General features: G+C 42.6%; 1 long non-coding RNA gene across 1 annotated transcript; it reads left to right on the top strand.

Annotated features, from left to right (window-relative positions):
• Window positions 1-2,759: 2,759 nt before the first annotated feature.
• On the top strand, window positions 2,760-16,864 carry LOC144455719 (uncharacterized). Its single transcript, XR_013484413.1, has 3 exons — window positions 2,760-3,140; window positions 3,727-3,801; window positions 13,022-16,864. It is a non-coding gene; the product is annotated as an uncharacterized LOC144455719 (long non-coding RNA).
• Window positions 16,865-17,600: the final 736 nt, after the last annotated feature.

The following is a 17,600-nucleotide window of genomic DNA, read 5'->3' as shown; positions in this document are numbered from 1 at the left end:
CTAAATATGGTAAAGGACATCTCCTCTGATTCTGTTCTCAATGGGAATGAGAAAAATCCCCTGACATATGGATGATAAGCCTCCTTACACCCATGGCTGTTCAATGATGATGAAGGTACTAGGAAAAAAATGCACCAGTATTTACATAACTTGATACATACATACATGTATATATGGAGATACACACATGTGTGTTGATATATATATTTACATACATATATACATATATATGGAAAGAGAGAGAGAGAGGACAGAGCGAGACGGGGGGGGGTTATATTAGTGTAGGAGAAATAATGTTTTATTAAGAGTTTGAAGACCAAGTCTAGAAATCTGCCTCTGTCATTTGCTACCAGCGTGAGCTGTCCAAGTTGCCTCACTTGTCCATTCTTAACTTCTTGTCCTGCAAAATGAGTGGGTTAAAGCACAGGACCAGAATCCCAGAATTTGCAAGCCAGAAGAGAAGTCAGCAGCCATTTTGGCCCACCTGGAAATGAACAATCTCTCCCCAATAACATCCACTTCAATAGTCATCCTGCCCCTGCTTTTGAAGTTTTCCAAGGAGGGGAAGCCCTTACCCTCTTGAAGAAGTCCATTCTACTTCTGGGAAGCTCTCATGCTTAGGAATGGTTGGTGGTGGTGGTGGTGGTGGTGGTGGCGGTGGCGGTTGGTGATTTGTTTTGCTTTGTGTTCCTGACACAACCAAGGCTAAATGTACCTCCTTGTCACTTCTCCCCTGGTTCTGCCCTCTGGGACCAAACAGAATGAGGTTGATCCTTCCTCCCCATAGCAGTGCTTTTGAATGTTTTTCTTTTTTCTTTTTTTTTTTTTTGACTATTTGAGTATATTTATTTGAGTATTCTGTCATGTCTTCCCTGAGTTTTCTCTTCTTCAGGCTAAACCTCCTCAGTTGTTACAACCAATCCTCATATGATATGGAATCAAATTATTTCACCACCTCCCCACCCTTCTACCTCCCTCTTATTTATTGTCTTCCCCCATTAAAATGTAACCCTTTTGAGAGCAGTCACTGTCTCTTTTTTCTGGCTGGATTTGTGGCCCTAGCACTTGTCAAAGAGCCTGGTACACAACAAGAACTTAATAAATGCTTATCACCTTAATGACCATTCTCATTACCCTCCCATGGATTCTCTCTAGTCATCCAGTTCATTTCTCAAACTGCAGTGCTCAGAACTGAAGACAGTACTCTCTAGCCGGGGTAGAAAAGGAGAGAATTCACCAGCAGCATCACCACCTGAACATGGTGATTCTCAATGAAGCTCAAGACCCCAGTGTTGTGGCTGTCACAACACAGTTAACTTATATTGAGTGTGGAGTGTAATAAAGCTCCCAGGTCTTTTGTCTATCTATCATCTATCTATCTATCTATCTATCTATCTATCTATCTATCTATCTATCTATCTATCTATCTAATCTATTTGTTTTGCACTGTTGGTGGAGTTGTGAACTGATCCCAGGTCTTTTTTTTTTTAAGAACAATTGATGCTTCCCCTTGTCTTCCAGATTTAGAGCTATGATCCTGTGAAGGGGTACTGTGCTCGGATTCAGAAGACTTGGGTTTAGGTTCCCACTGATCAGCCATCAAGCTACATTTACCTGTGGGTGGGTCACTGATCCTTTCTGAGCCTCACTGAATCTTCAGTTTCCTATCATGAAAAATGTCTATAATACTGCGTGAAGTCTCTTTCTCACAGGACATACTGTGAGAAAGTCATGTTGTAAAATGAGACATAAATATCAACTGTTAATATGATTACTGGGTAGAATCTTTAGTGAGCATCGCCACAGCTATGCGTATGGAAGAAATGTTCTCTTTTACCCCCAGGATCACCACACACACACACACACACACACACACACACACCCGCATAGATCTGAAGCCAGGAGGGATGTTAGAGCTCATCCTTCTCATTTTAGAGATGAGGAAATGAGGCCCAGAGAGGTCAGATAACTTTGGCCAAGGTCACAACAATAGTAAGTGGCAGAGAGACAATTCAAACTCACTTTCCTCTCCAACTTTTTCAGCTTACAAAGGGGTGGGATGCATCCCGACTACTCTTTTCCTTCATGCTTTTCTCCTTCCCCCAGGCATTCTATGACAGCTTTAATTATAGATAATGAGCCGAAATGGAAAAACAGTGTGCAGAGGTTGGTGTCCCCTCCAAAAGCAACAGGGGCCATTCCATTCTAGCCCCCATGGAGGAAAGTCAAACAGCCTAATCATGCTAGAAGGATTTCCATGAGATCTCCCTCCACTTCCCCCCACACCGTACTCCAGGCATGCTAGCACACACTAACATGGGCCTTCTGCAAAGGAAGTAGAAGCGTGGTGGCGTTAAGAGGTTTCCACCAATATCACTTCAAAGGGAACTCCATCATTATGTGAGCCCCCAGTTAGTCTGGACCCAGTGGCAGGGCATACAAAGTACCAACGGACAGAACTGGATAGCAGCTATAATCAAACAGGATTAAATAACACCGCCCCAGAGAACTATACTTTCACACTTGGAAAAAATAGGCTGAAAAAGTATTGCTATGGAAAAGCATGGAGAGAGATTCAAGGTTGGGCACAGAACAGCACAATATATGGCTTTCAGTGTGCAGAGGGGAGGGAGTTTCCCCACAGGAGGGCACTTGTTGGCTGACTGATGGAAGCATCAGAGAGGCCTCTGAAGAGGTAGGTGAACCTGAGTGACATGGAGTGTGATGCTGCTCCTGATGGGGAGACGGAAGCACCCTTGCCATCAGAACCAGACTGTGCTGCCTCTCGGTGGAGTCCTCCCACACCCCACCTCTTGGGCAGTTTCCCCAGTTACAATACTAAGCCCACTGGATTAGGGTTTATTGCTGGGAAGAATGAGGCTTCTCCCAGAATTAAATGAACCACTGGAGGCTGGAATCCACAGGACCTTTTACTGAGTGCCTTCATGGGACCCAACTTCAGTGGAGGCATCCACTGGAGCTTTGTGGAAGAGATAGTGCTGACCAGGAGAAGAGCCTCAGGCAGCCCCCAGCTCCCCTCCAGAGCACGGCAGGAGCGTCTGTGAAGCTGTGGCAGTCTGTTGACCAGACCCCCATGTCAGGATCACCAGGGTTGGAAACTCCTGCCATCTAGTCATCTTGTATGTATTCTGTCATCATTCATCTGTGTATGTAATGTTTCCCCTGGTAGAATACAAACTCCTTGGAGGAAGGGGCCCTTTCCTTTTTGTTCTGTACATTGATAGGCATTTAATAAGTGGTTCTGGAATTATATGGAAAGGTAGAGAAAGGTTATCATCATGAGAATGTTCCTGGGAGGCCCTGGGAGAGAGTCTTCAGGTCTCGGCAGGAGGGCAGAGCCCACAGCTGTCTCGCCTGAGGACTCTTGGAGGACCAGGTACATGGTCATGTCAAGCTCATGTGGGGAGTCCCAGCCTCTGCTGCAGGGCAGCTCAAGAGAGCTTTGGGGTCAGGGCAGGGAGGACCATCCTGAGGGTGTTTTGGGCTTCCACTCAGGCTCCTTCACTTGGGAAATGCTGCAGCCAGGAACATGGAGGGTTCTTGCCCTGGAAAAGACCATTCCAGATATGGAGGATTTCAGAACAAAAACAGCACGAAAAAGGGGGCGCAGCACCAGGGTAGGGGAAGGGGTGTGGCCAAGACCTAAGCACCCAGAAAACAAACAAACCACCACCACCAGCAACAAAAGCAATTTTTTTCCCCTAGAAGACAACACACATATCTCTCAGTCTGTGGCCTGAAGATGCAACATAAGCAAAGAGCAAGTAATGATCTGGCCAGGTATAGTCATTCTTTCTAATGGGATTTTTTTTTCTTAGCCCTTGAACTTTCAGATAATAATGAAGAGGACTGTGCTGGGTTCAAGGCAGCTTAGTGAAACGGGAGGGAGGAAGATATATTTGGATTCAGAGGACTTGGGTTAGAATTCGGTGCCTGTTATTTACTGGTTCTGAGGTTAGCGTTGAATTACACCATCCCTAACTCTCAGCTCACTTATCTGCATAACAAGGGAAGTAGATTAGAAAGGAAATGAAAGTCCCTTCAACTCTGTCTAACTCGTCCTTGGGTACCCCAGATGGTGCTGGGCCCATCCATCACTGGGTCTCTATAAATATTACTTATGTTAGGACAGTGCCACTCTGCCATATCTAAACAGCACAAGGCTGACATATTGGTATAGGAGAAGGACTTAGAATAAGTTTCTAAACTCAGTCCTGACAGTAATTTGGGGTAAATCCCCGAATTTCTCTAGGCTTTAATTTACTCAGCTGTAAGATGAGAGATTGGGGCTGGGTTTTTCTGCTTTCCCTTCCATCTCTGGTTTTCTGTGTTCTATGTTTGAAAGGCTCTTAAAGATGAAATGAGGAAGAAAAGGGAAAGCAATCAAAGGAGAAAGATGTGAATGCACAAGGAGCTCCCTCAGTGACCAACTCATTCACAATTCTTTTTTAAAAGAGCCTATTGAGAAGGTAGAAGACCAGGGAATCAAGGGTAGATATTAAATGCATAGCTCAATCTTGCCTAAACAATGTCAGGAGTGTTAAAGCTCAGTTCCTATTGACAGTGAATGATAAGAACAAGAAAAAGGGATTTTTAGGTGTATGAAGAGAAAGGCAGCTCGTTGGCATGCTGAATAGAGCACTGGACTTGGGGTCAGGAAGACATGAGTTCAAATCTTGTCTCAAGCGCTTATTAGACTTAAGACCCTGCCCACATTAATTAACTACCTTGCACTTCAGTTTTCTCATTGGTAAAGTGAGGGTATTGGATGAGATGGTCCCTAAAAGTCCTTTTAGTTCTAAACATATGATCCAGGGTCTCTCAATAGGATGGCTGTGATTATAATACTATAAAATAAATTGAAGAGAGACCTACTTAATTCTTGGTTTGCTTCAATGATTTTCTAACAAGTCGAAGGATCCTAGAACTTGACAAAACAAAATGGTTTTTTAGAGAGCTGATACCCAAGATAAAGGTCCGCCTTGCTGCGCTCTATGATGTTATCATAAAATGCCATTTAAATATATTATTGCATACTTAAAGAATTGATGGATATTAGAGATAAATGAATACAGAGTCATGAATATAGAGAATGAGTAAAGTGCCGTAAGACTAAGTAAGGGTAAATGTCTTACTGTTGACGTAAAGAAAGAGGATGTCATCCAGAAAGTGAATTCTGATAAGCTTAATTTTTATTCCTAGAAAAAAACAAAATGCCCTATTAAGGAATTGGCTTGTGAGCATGTAGAAATGACAGAGATGATAACTCAGGGTCAGTATGGCTTCATCAAGAGCAGGCCATGCCAGACTAAACTCATTTCCATTGTTTACCAGCAGAATGAAGTAATAGATTAATTAACCTAGATTTCATCAATGCACTTAGTAAAGCTTCTAAGGTTTTCTAAGTGGACAAGTGTAGAAATGGGACTAGGCAGTAATAGTATAGTTAGGTGGATTCAAAACACGTTTACTGACCATTCATGAAAAGGTAGTTATTAAGGGATCAATGTCACCAATTAGAGAGGTCCCTGCTAGAGTACTACAGGGATCTGCTTGTGACCTTGTAGTATTGAACATTTTTATCATTGACTTGTACGAAAATATGGATGTCATCATTACAGATGATTTAAAGATTGTGTGGAGCTAGAATATTGGATAAAATAGGCAGGATCCAAAAAAAATGATCTTCGCAAGGCTAGAATGATAGGCAAATTCTAATAAGAGAAAAATCTAGATACGGAAAAAGTCAAGTCTTATGTGCAAATTGGAGGAAGCATCATTCAAAGGCAAATGAGCTTGTGTTGCTGTTTGGTGGACTGTTGAGTGTAACATGTGAGTTAAAAAAAATACCATGAACCAGCTCCATTAAAAAAGTGTGAGCCTGCAAAAGCCATTTTGAGCCTGGCCTCCAACTTGTATGTATGCCAAGGTTTGACTGCTCGAGAGACTAGGAAGTGTCCTCCCCAGACACTAGCTTACTGTGACATAATTAGAGTCAGGCTCTCCAGGTTTCTGCCCTCATTCCTCACTGCCTATTAGGCCATCATTTCATTGGTTGAGCATTCCCCTCTGTATACCTTACTTCGCTGGTGACACAACTGTCTTCCCTTTGTGTTACATTGATACTTTGTTTAAAACCCTATGTAAGTTCGCTTTCTGCAGGGCCTGGGGCTTTGGATTGGACTGAACAGCTTGCTGGCTGTCTGCCCACAGATCTGGGGATGATGGGGGCTTCCTGTACTGTTTCCTGTTGGCATCTATCTTCCTCCCAAGGCTGCCATCTCTATTTGGCAGCCTCTCTCTTCAGAAATAGCTCCCTCCTCTTTTGATCTGAAAGAAGTGTAGTGTCCAGAATGAGGGAGGAAAGGGAGCTGGAAGGGGCTTTAGAAACGACTCTCTAGATTTGACAGATAAGAAAACCGAGGCCAGGAAATGGGAAGTGAGTAAATATACACAGGTGGCAGAGAAAGGATTTGAACTGTACCCTGGTCAGTCACAACGTTCTGTTGAAGCCCATATCTTAGGAAGTCCATTGATAAGATGGAGACATTACAGACAAAAATGAGTGGGACAGTGTAGGACGTCAAGACTATTGCTCCTACTTCTCTCCTCTGCACACAAAAAGGACAAGTCTAAACTCATCTGAATGGTGACTTTTCTTGAAGACAGCTCCATGAATTTCCTAAGTATTCTCTTCTCAAGAAAGTCATGTGGAAGAAAAACTTGGAGTCTTTGGCTCCAAGAATCAGAAGTAGGAGCAATGCCTGGACATTGCAAAGAGACAGGTAGAAGCTTAATGACAGTAAAAGTCTCCAAAGAAAGAAACTCACCATTCCAGAAATGGGAAACAGTCTGGGAATTCCTAGCATCATGCAATGTTGAATTTACAGAATACCTAACAGACTTGTTTGGCTCCTACATAGTAGATGGGCAAAATGTCTGGAAAGGTAGGAGGAACCAGATTATAGAAGGGATGAAAAGCCTGGATAATTCATTTTCGTTTTTGTCTAGACGCAATAGGGAGTCAAAAATACAGTTTATTATCTGTTTGTTCATGTTTGTATGCACATGTTTGTCTATGTTTAATTTATCTTTCATTTATGTTTAGCAAGGAATGATATGGTTGTGGATAATGGATTATTGGAGGCAGGGAGATTTGTTAGAGGCTATTGGAGTTGAGAGCTGATGTTCAAGAGAGAGGTGATGAGGCAATCATTGTCACCATGAGTGGAAAGAGAGAGTAGGAAGGGAGAAATGCCATACCTTCTCAGAAGCACAGGAGAGAGGAGAATTGAGGATGGCTCAGGTTTTAAGTTTGAAAAAAGACCAGAAATTGGGAAAGATCAGTTTTAGAGAGAATGATGGATCACTCAGCTCCGTTCTCATGCTTTACCCCTGACATCCTCTGTTCTCATATGAGGTCCCTTTCAACGTCCACATTCTCAGTCCTATGCTCTAAAGTACCACCCAGTCGTGTTACTGTGTTCTATGTTCTAAGGACATTCTGGGCTCTTTCATACCATGTTCTGCATTCTAAGGCCCCTTCCATCTCTGAAAGTCCATGTTCTATATTCTAAAATACCTTCTAACTATGAAGTTCTATGTACCATGACTCCTCCCAGATCTTAACAGTCCATGTTCTATGTAAAGGTCCTTCACAGCTTTATAACTCTATGTTCTACCTCCTGCCCCCTCCCCACCACACCCCATTCTAACTTTCTCTGTTCTCTTAATATCTTTGAACATCAAAATGGTTGAGAGCATAGCACTTTCATTCAGAGCAACTGCTTGACGACTCTTCTGGAAATCATGACACATATACTCGGCAGCCCCAGAAGGCAAAATAACATAGATGGACAAGTCCTAGGTGAATCAATAAGACTGATTATCAAACAGACTGAGTTGTTCTTGGCTTGAAGCCACCCAGCTGCCTAAGGAAAGGAGAAGCAGCCGAGGTCAGGAACAAAGCAGGTTAAAGATCCTGTGCCAATCTGGGATTGGCCCATATGTAACTAACTCCTGCACTTCCAGCATGGGCAAGGTGGGGAGATACAGGCTCAAAAATTTCTCATGTATTAGCTTGAAATTATTTGGTTACTTAGGGAGACATTACACAGCAGTGAACTTAGGGACATGCTTTGGAGTGGAATTGGATAGCCATGAATATGACCACCATCACTATCCTCATCCTCGTCACCACCATTTTCATGTGTCTCATTTCTTTGTTCTATTAAATGTCCAAGATAAGGAGGGGATTGGAGACTACATCATAGAAGCATCATTTTAAGGAAGTGGGGTTATTTTAGATAACAGATGACCTGTGAGGAGAGGTGGGGAGGCATAATGATGATCTCTAAGTATTTTAAAGGATGTCATGGGGAAAAGAAATTATACTTATTCTTCTTGGCTCCAGAGATTAGAACTAGTAAGTACAGGTAGAAAATGCAGAGGTACAGATTTAGACTTGATATAAGGAGAAACCTTCCTGATGATTAGCACTGTCCAAAAGAAGACAGCTGCTTTTGGAAAGGCAAGGGCAAGGCTACTCTCCTCATTGGCAATTCAGACAGGGGCTCAGCTATTACTTCTTAGTTGTAATCAGGAATTCTTGTGTTGTTTAAGTACAAAGTGGACAAGCTGCCTTCTAACATTCATTCCAGAAGAAAGCCTTAAGATTCTATCCTAATTCTCAAGGAACTTACACAGTCTGTTGGTGAAATAGAGCACTTGCTTGGAGAACTGCTATAACAAGTAGAATGCAAGGTACTTGAGGGCAAGGGGTGTGCCATTTTTCACCGTCTTTGTAGCTATAGACCTTAGGATGTTACTTAGGATGGCAGGTACTGCAGAGTTCATTGTAGTTACTTAATGTATGCTTGTAGATTTGAATAAAATTTAGAATGAGAGCTGAGGTAAAACACACACACACACACACACACACACACACACACACACACACACACACACCCCTTAGGATGGGAAGATGGGAAGTCTCAGCACTTGGTTCAATAAACATTTATTCCAGAAAGGCCCTAGGTACAGAGGACCCAAAGACATGGCAGAAGGAAATGGATTCTCCTGTTTGGGGAACACGAGATAGGACATTTTGTATCAGTGAAGAGCAAATCCAGAGAAGTAATGTGTATGCAAAGGAAAGAGTGTAGCCAGACTAGGAATCAGACTTTTATGTGTCAAATACAGAGTTTGAATTTTATTCTAGAGGCAGCACGGAGCCCCTGAAGCTTCTTGAGAACAGGAGTGATGAGATCAGACCCTTCAGATACTAAGATACTTTGATCTCAAGGCTGAGAAGTTGCCAGAAACCATTTGAAATAAGTTGGGCAGCTGGAAGCGAAGTTATAATTTATGTATCACATGCTTAGAGTCTGTGGTCAGAAGCTTCATCAGGGAGCAGTGAGTGAAAGCCTCTTTCAGCATCCCTGTATTAGAGATGCAGGCTTCTGCTGCAGGAGGGAAGCCAGCCCAGCCAGCTTCCCAAATGGCCAATCAATTCTACCTCTTCACAAAGAGCTCCCCACTCATCACCTGAGACAATCACCCCCCCAGGAGTGATGCTGGGGAAAGGTCCCCATCCCTGGTCTCTTCACGAAACAGGATGCGGAGGAATCAATGCCACTTAAAGAAGCAGACAAAGGGAGGCTGGAGAGAAACCCCATCTCCTCAAGGCTGGAGCCAGGGAGTCAGCGAATCAATGGCACTTCCTAGCAGCAGGCCCACTGACGTAAGGAACAGAGACTACTCCGAGAACTAGCCCCATCCCCCAGCAGTGTGCATTAGCCATGTGCACACCAGTACCCCCTGAGAAGGTGGGAAGGGGGAGCTCTTCCCTGTTGCCTTTGTGAACAGCAGGAACATTGGATAAAGGCAGCAATTAGGGTACCTGACGGCTTGGGAATAGCTCTGTGTAATTCCTCCCTCCCATCTCCACCTCCCCCAAAGACATAGACAAAGACAGTCTTGAGCCGGCAGTGATGATGAAGAGGGAGAAGGAGAACACAATTTTCAAAATGAAAATACATATTCAAAGCCCCAGGGGAGATCAGAGGAGAATCATTTCCCCAAAATCTGGATGCCTTAAGACCTGTGAAGACCCCATCTTCCTGATTTTTCCTTCTTTCTTTTTTTCTTCATTCTTTCCTTCCTTCTTTCTTTTTTCTTCCTTCCTTCCTCCCTTCCCTCCTTCCTTCCTCCCTTCCTCCCTTCTTCCCTTCCCTCCTTCCTTTTCTTCTTTCCTTCTTTCTTTCTTTCTTTCTTTCTTTCTTTCTTTCTTTCTTTCTTTCTTTCTTTCTTTCTTTCTTTCTTTCTTTCTTTCTTTTCCTTCCCTCCTTTATTTCCTTCCTTTCTTCCATTTTCTTCAAAAATGTGACCTTGTTGCTCAGATTTCCATTTACTCACATTTGTCCTTTTTGACAAGGCTTCTCCTCCCCCTAAAGCTTTAGAAGAGCTTGTTTGTGTCTTCAGCAGTACTTTCTAGAGCTTCCCAACCCTCCTGGACTGATTCCCCTTAGAGGATATTACCCTAATTTACCAGTGAGGATACAAGTAGGAAGTAGAGACTGTGCTACTAGGCAGAGCTGATTGCATTTGAAGTCATGGGATCTGAGTTCAGATCCCAGCTTTGTTGCTTATTATGTGGAAATGGGGAGACCACTTCACTTAAGCATCTCACTTTCTTCAGGCATCAGGTGCAAAAATTGATCTAGATTTATGTTCCTTCCAGCTCTAAATATATAATCCTAAGTGTCTCAGGCAAAACTTGAACCCAAGTCTCCTCAATCCATGTTTAGCCCTACCCCCACAAAGTTAACCTTCTCAACAATTCATGCATAGGATTTGTGAAAGCAGAGATACTCTTTTATAGTTTGCAAAAGAGCCTCTTTTGTCCTTCTAAAATAGTTTCTTTGAGTTATTAGTTGTCATATTTGTTGGTCTAGATGTTTTTTGGTATGAGAGGGGATTCTGATAAGGGAAAGCCAGACTTCATTGCCTTCTTCCCTATTTTCTGGATTTGCCAAAACAGCCCCTCAATTCTATGTCTTTCAGAAGTTTCAGCAATTAAATGTTAACCAGGAGACTGCCTTTTGGCGCTCTAAATTCCTGTTTAAAAGACATGAAGGAATTCTATTTGTGTATCCAGGTTTCATTTTCTCTAACCCTGATTATTATAATTGTGAAGATATTTCAGAAGTGCCTGGAGGCACCTGGAAAGTCATCTCTGCTAAGATTGGCCAGCTCAATGGTGATTTTCAACATTCTTCAGGGTCTATGTCTTTTCATGGATGATTCCTTTAAAACGTCAATCAATTTCACTTATCTGTAATGGGTCAGTATTCCATGCTTGGGGAAAAAAAAAATAAACAGTAACATGCCGCATGATTTTCAAAGTCCTCTTTGCTAGTTTTAACTATTTAAACACTCACTATTTAATTTTAAAAAGCCTGGAGGGGATGTGAAAGGAAACTTAGCAGACAATGTTTTAAAGGAAGAGAGGGAGGAATTCCGAGCCTCAGGCTATGCCTCCTTTCCCTAATCAGATCACCAGTCAATCAACAAATCTTTAAGTGCCTACAACATGCCGGAGACTGTGCTGGACTCTGCAGATACCAATACATGAATGGAATAATCTGGGCAATGGAGAGGCTCACGTGTGTTGGGGGCGGTTCTTGCTTAAGTACCAGTTGTATTAGCTGGTCTCAAAGTCCATTCTGACTCTGAGTATCTGCTATATTTAACATACTTCATTTAGTATAAAATATCATCATGTTTGTGAAAGTAATAACAGTCAACACATGGCACTTTGAGGTTTGCATAGGGCTTTGCATGTATTATCCCATTTACTTAAACAACACATAATTTTAAAGAATTTAAAACTGTGGCTTAGAAGTAGCGTTGAATAGTGGAGTTGGGAAGACAGGGGTTCAAGACCTGCTTGTGACCCACCCTAGCAGTAAGACTGTGGGCAGACACCAGATCATCCCTGACCCTTATATCCCGCTCAACCACATGACTGTCCATTCAGGCATTCTTGCGGTCTGCCTGCTGACATGCCTACCCCTTGGTCTCCCCCTTCTAACTCCCACCCTCTACTTATTGCTTGGGGTGCAATCATCAAATCAATGGTACCACTGCCTTTAGAAAGTATATGTCAGTTTGCTCCTCTGTGATTCACCAACCCAAAGGTTTGTTCCCTGGCCATCAACTCCCCTAGATGGGTTGTCTTCCCTATCAGAAGATCCTTGAGGATAGGGCCTTCTCTCCTTTTATATTCATCTTCCCAGCATTTAGCTTAGAATGTGAATAACTCAAGGGCAGGAACCAACTTTTACTCACTTTCTATCTCCAGCGCTCAGTGCAGTGTCTGGAACACACGAGGAGATTAATAAATGCTTGTACTATCAGAATATATTTTTGAAAAGCAGGTGCACAGATCTAATGTTTAGAGCCCCTGGCACAGTCTGTAATATTCTACTCTTCTCCATCATCCCCACGATGTGAGATGTGTTCTCTCATAAAGATGGGTGGAGATGCTGATAGAGCTCCTCCTATGGTTCCCCTGCTTTTCAAAGGAGAAAGTCATTATTGAACCGAAATCCTCAGCCTGCTCTTGGCAGGAGGAGGGGCAGAGAGAGAGAGAGAGAGAGAGAGAGAGAGAGAGAGAGAGAGAGAGAGAGGAGAGAGACTGAGACAGACAGACACAGAGAGATAGAGACAGACACAGAAAGAGACACACAGAGAGACAGACAAAGAGAGACACACAGAGAGAGACAAAGGTAGACAGACACACAGAGAGACACACACACAGAGATAGAGACAGACAGAGACAGAAAGAGAGAGAGAGAGGAGAGAGAGAGAGAGAGAGAGAGAGAGAGAGAGAGAGAGAGAGAGAGAAGAGAGTCCTAGGACTCCTCCTCTCTCCAAGGGTAAATTCCCAAAATTTCCCTTCACCACTTGATGCTTCTGCATTTCTTCTCTCTTACAGGAAAATGGACCCTCCCTAGAACTGGCAGGAAAGACCATTCATATCCACCTGGCTTTTATCACTGAGGGATGAAAGGAAATATGGGAAATAATGAGGGTTTCTATAATATGAAACAGGGTAGATGTTTTCATATCCCAGGACTTAGGAGGCATTTCATTTAATTGGTGTCTGGGGATTCGACACAGAGATTCCATACCCCTGCTTCATTTCTAGGGAAGGTGGCCAATATTCCCTCATTATTGGCCAACTGGGACTTTTTCAAATTATGCCCTTCCTTTACTAAAGGATTTCTCCCGAGTTTGTCACCTGCTGTTTAATGGGTGGGAAGGGCCGGTCCTTCCTATCTGGGGTTTCACAGCCAGCGCGGCCGGGAAATCAGAGGGCTGAGTCTGGAGGCAGAGGTTTAAGGCCTGAGCTGCCAAGTACTCTTAGCATGATTCACATGTACCCATTTCTCTCCACTCAGCCAAGCACAGCCCCGATCTGGAGCTCAGCAGCTCTCTTCTACACCATGATAATAGTGTCCTACCTGGTTAAGGAAACCTAACTGTCCAGTTAGTCAGCAGACATTTATTAAGCACCTATTATGTACCCAGTGCTGGGGAAAAACAGGGAGACCAAAGACAGTCTCTGCCTTTGTGGAATTCATAAGTGAACGGAGGAGACAACAGGCCACTAAGTGCATACCAGCCATATGCTGGCGCTGTCCACACTCACAAATTTCATATATGAAACATCATATACACAGGATACATTTTAGAATGATATACACAAACACACATGTGTATATACACGTGTATATGTCCATATGTTTATACTCCCATGCATACATTGTGTTGCATACATGATATATCCATAATGTATATTATACATATAACATGTATGTATACACATGTATTTACATGCATATATTTCCCAATTAGGAAATAATTAACAGAGAGAAGGCACTAGAATTAAGAGGGGTTGGGAAAGTGTTCCTGAAGAAGGTGGGATTTTAGTTGGACTTGAAGGGTCCCAGGAGGCAGAGATGAGGAGGGGGAACATTCCAAGCATGGGGATGCCAGAGAAAATACTCCATCTCCTTCCTGTCATCCACACAGCTGACAAGCAGATTTTCAATAATGGATAGGTCTGATCAGCTGTCTGCCTTATTCAAGAATCTTCAATATCTCTTTACTGCCACTGAGATATGATAAATACTCCAGTTTGGTATTTAAATCCCTTCAAAATCTGCCTCCAGCCCACCTTTCCGAGCTAAGTCCATGTTCCGATGAAAGGGTTCTTTTTAATCTTCCTCATACATGACATCCTTCATGATTCTGCATAAGCTGCCCCTCATTCATGGAAGGTTCTGCTTTCTCAGCTGTGATGTTCATAGCCCCACTTCCCTTCAAGACTCAGTTCAAGGGGTACGGAGGCTTTTGCTGATCCCCTCAGTCCTTAATCCCTCCATAAACACACAGACATGTGTACACACACCCATGCCTACACACACATACACACACACACACACACACACACACACACACACACACACACACCCTACTTTGTAGATGCCACATTATCTGCAGTTCACATCCTGCTTAGGACACACATGCATTGATTGTGTGACCTAGGACAAGTGACTTGAACTCTTAGTGGTCCAGGCAACTCTGAAAGACCAAAAGTTTCAGGAAAAAAGTGTTAACTTCCTTCGGCACAAGGAATCCCTCACCTGGAGCTTCCTGGAGAGCCGTTTTTATCTGTCATGTCATCCCTTCAGTTACTAGCCCAAGAGAATGGAAGGTCTTAAGGGCTGGGACTGTTTATATATTTTATTTTTGTATCACTAGTGCCTAGCACAGTGCCTGGAACATAGTAGGTACTGAATAAATATGAATCGAATAAATGCTTATTGTTTTGCCTACTGTGTGGCCGTGGGCAAATCACTTAATCTATTTAGGCATCAGTTTCTTCTTCTGCAAAATGGAATCACAGCAATTGGAGAATAGATTTAAAAATGCACAGTATAGGAATGTAATGAACTATTATATTCCCTAAGAAATGAGGCATATGAAGAATTCAGAGAAGTGTGGGAAAGCTTATGTAAACTGACTGATGTAGAGTGAAGTAAATAGAGTCAAGAAAGCAATGAATGCACCAATGCCAACCACCAATAGAATGAAATGGAATGATGTGCAATTATAATGACCCAATTTGGGGCATCTGCCTATCTTGTCTCGTTGTATAGTTGAGAGAGTATGGATGTAGAACATTACATACTCTGCCAGATGGGGCCCATGTGCTGGTCGGGTTTGTTGAACTTTTAATTCTGGTTTTTGTTTTTTCATTTGTTTTAAAACCGTTGTTGCAAAGGATGACACACTAGATACATGAAGACTATATTCAGAAATTAATGGAATGTAAAAGGCATAGAAATCAGTAAGAAAAATAAGCAAATAAAGAAATGAGCCAGGAATAGAAGATGAGACAAAGTAACCTTCAGGGGCCCTTCCTGTAATCTTTCTTACATGATATTACTCTGCGGTGTCTTTTGCCTCTTTTTGTATCCCATGTGCTTAGCACCATGACTGGCACATAGCGGCTACTTAATAAATGTTTATTGAATTGAATTGGTAACAACTGATAAATCTTCCTATTTCAAGAACTGGAAGATAGTCTTACAGATGGATTATAGATTCATATACTATGAGTGCCATATGGTTCCAGAGTACCCTCATGCCCATCCTCATTCTGAGCATAGCTCTTGGGCTTTGGACTTCTCTACTGTTCCCTGGCTGCTTTGTCACCCTGGAAGATGACTCCATACCTCAAGCCTTCTCACCCTAGAACATCGTTTTTCTATGGAGGTCCCATCTTTGTATTGGCGTGTTCTTCCTGGACAACCATTTTGAGAAAGTGCCTTGTCCAATCATGCTCACTTCATTACTTCTCCACTGCTTATGCACTTGACTCTCCAGCCTGCTCTGTTGTGCTCCTACAGGGATGTCTTCTTCCCCTGCCCACCCTTCCTTTCAGTTCCCTTTTATCTATGTCTTCTCTCATTAGATTATAAGTACCTTGAAGGTACTTCCTATTCCCAGTACTAAGCATACTAAGCCTGGCATACAGTAAGTGCTTAATAAATATTTGCTGACTGGTTAACTGCTAAGTGCTCGAGACTCTGACCAGTGCCTGGGGTTACTAAGACAAAATTGAAAACTAATTGAAAACTTGCCCTCAAGAATCTTACATTTCAAACTTGTGATTACCACGGCTGATAGGTAGTGCTGACATTACCATAGTCATCTTATGGATGAGAAAGTTGAGGTTTGTACTCCATGAAGGACTGATAAGAGACTGAATTTGACCAGCTATAAGGATGAACACCCACCAAATTAGAGCCATCCGAAAATGGGATTGACAGCTGGGGAGGCATAGTAGGTTTCCCATTGCTAGATGTCTTCAAACAAAGACCAGATGGACATTTTCTGGCTATATTATGGAAAGGATTCTCAAGGAGATAGAGATTCAGACCTCTGCCTTCTTAATTTCCTTTGATTTCTGAGGTTTTGAGATCCTGTGCTTAGTGAAGTAATGGATAGAATACTGATCTTTGGATCATGACAACCTGAGTTCAAATATTGCCTCAGATGCTTACTAGCCGTGTGACCCTGGGAAAGTCATTTAATATCTCTGTGTCTCAGTTTTCTCAAATATAAAAGGAAGGGTTTGAACCTATTGGTTTCTAAGCTCTAGATGACAGGTTCTTAACCTGTTATGGATGACAGGCCATGGACAGAATTCAGGGGATCCATGACCTTGTAAGGGAAAATAATAAAATTTTGTTTTCATGAACCTTTAGCTGAAATTTAGCATTTTCTTTAAAGATTTTTAAAATTCATTCTTCCAAGAAAGAGGTCATTCTCAGATTGCGCACACACATAAAAGGTTAAACTTCTTTAGATCTATGCTTCCATGATCAGAGGCTCGCTAAACACAAAGCCCTAGACCAGTCATTTAAGTTGTCTCAGCTCAGTTTCTTCATCTGTAAAATGTGGAGGCAGGGTGGAGGGAGAGAGAGAGAAAGAGAGAGAGAGAAGAGAGAGAGAGAGAGAGAGAGAGAGAGAGAGAGAAGAGAGAGAGAGAGGAGTGTGCTCAATGACATCTAAGATCCACTGAGCTCTAAATCTGTGGTCCAATAACTGGCCATACAATCCACATCTTACTGATGGCCAAACTGAGATTCAAAATCAGGGAAAACCTGGGGCTCGATGGAGAAAGCAACAGCTCTACAGTCAGAAAGACCTGAATACAAATCCAATCTCTGTTATTCAGTAGCTATATGACCCTGGGAAAGTCACTTAACCTCTGTTTGACTTAGTTTTTCTCATCTATTTAATGGGGATAATAACAGCATCTACCTACCAGGGTTGTTGTGAGCATGAAGTGAGACAATAATTGTAAAGTGCTTAGCACAGCACCCAGAACATCATAAGTGCTATAAAAAGGATAGTTGTTATTGGTGTTATTAAACCCAGATCTCTCACTGAGTCTTCTCACCACTGCCCAACTGTTCTGGAGGGGCCCCCTCCCCTTG

The sequence above is a fragment of the Phascolarctos cinereus genome, unplaced genomic scaffold (genome assembly GCF_003287225.1).
Source record: "Phascolarctos cinereus isolate Bilbo 61053 unplaced genomic scaffold, phaCin_HiC Scaffold_2;HRSCAF=192, whole genome shotgun sequence".
Taxonomy (NCBI): Eukaryota; Metazoa; Chordata; class Mammalia; order Diprotodontia; family Phascolarctidae; genus Phascolarctos; species Phascolarctos cinereus.
The sequence above is the reverse complement of the archived record's forward strand: the minus strand, read 5'-3'. Positions and strand labels throughout refer to the sequence as shown.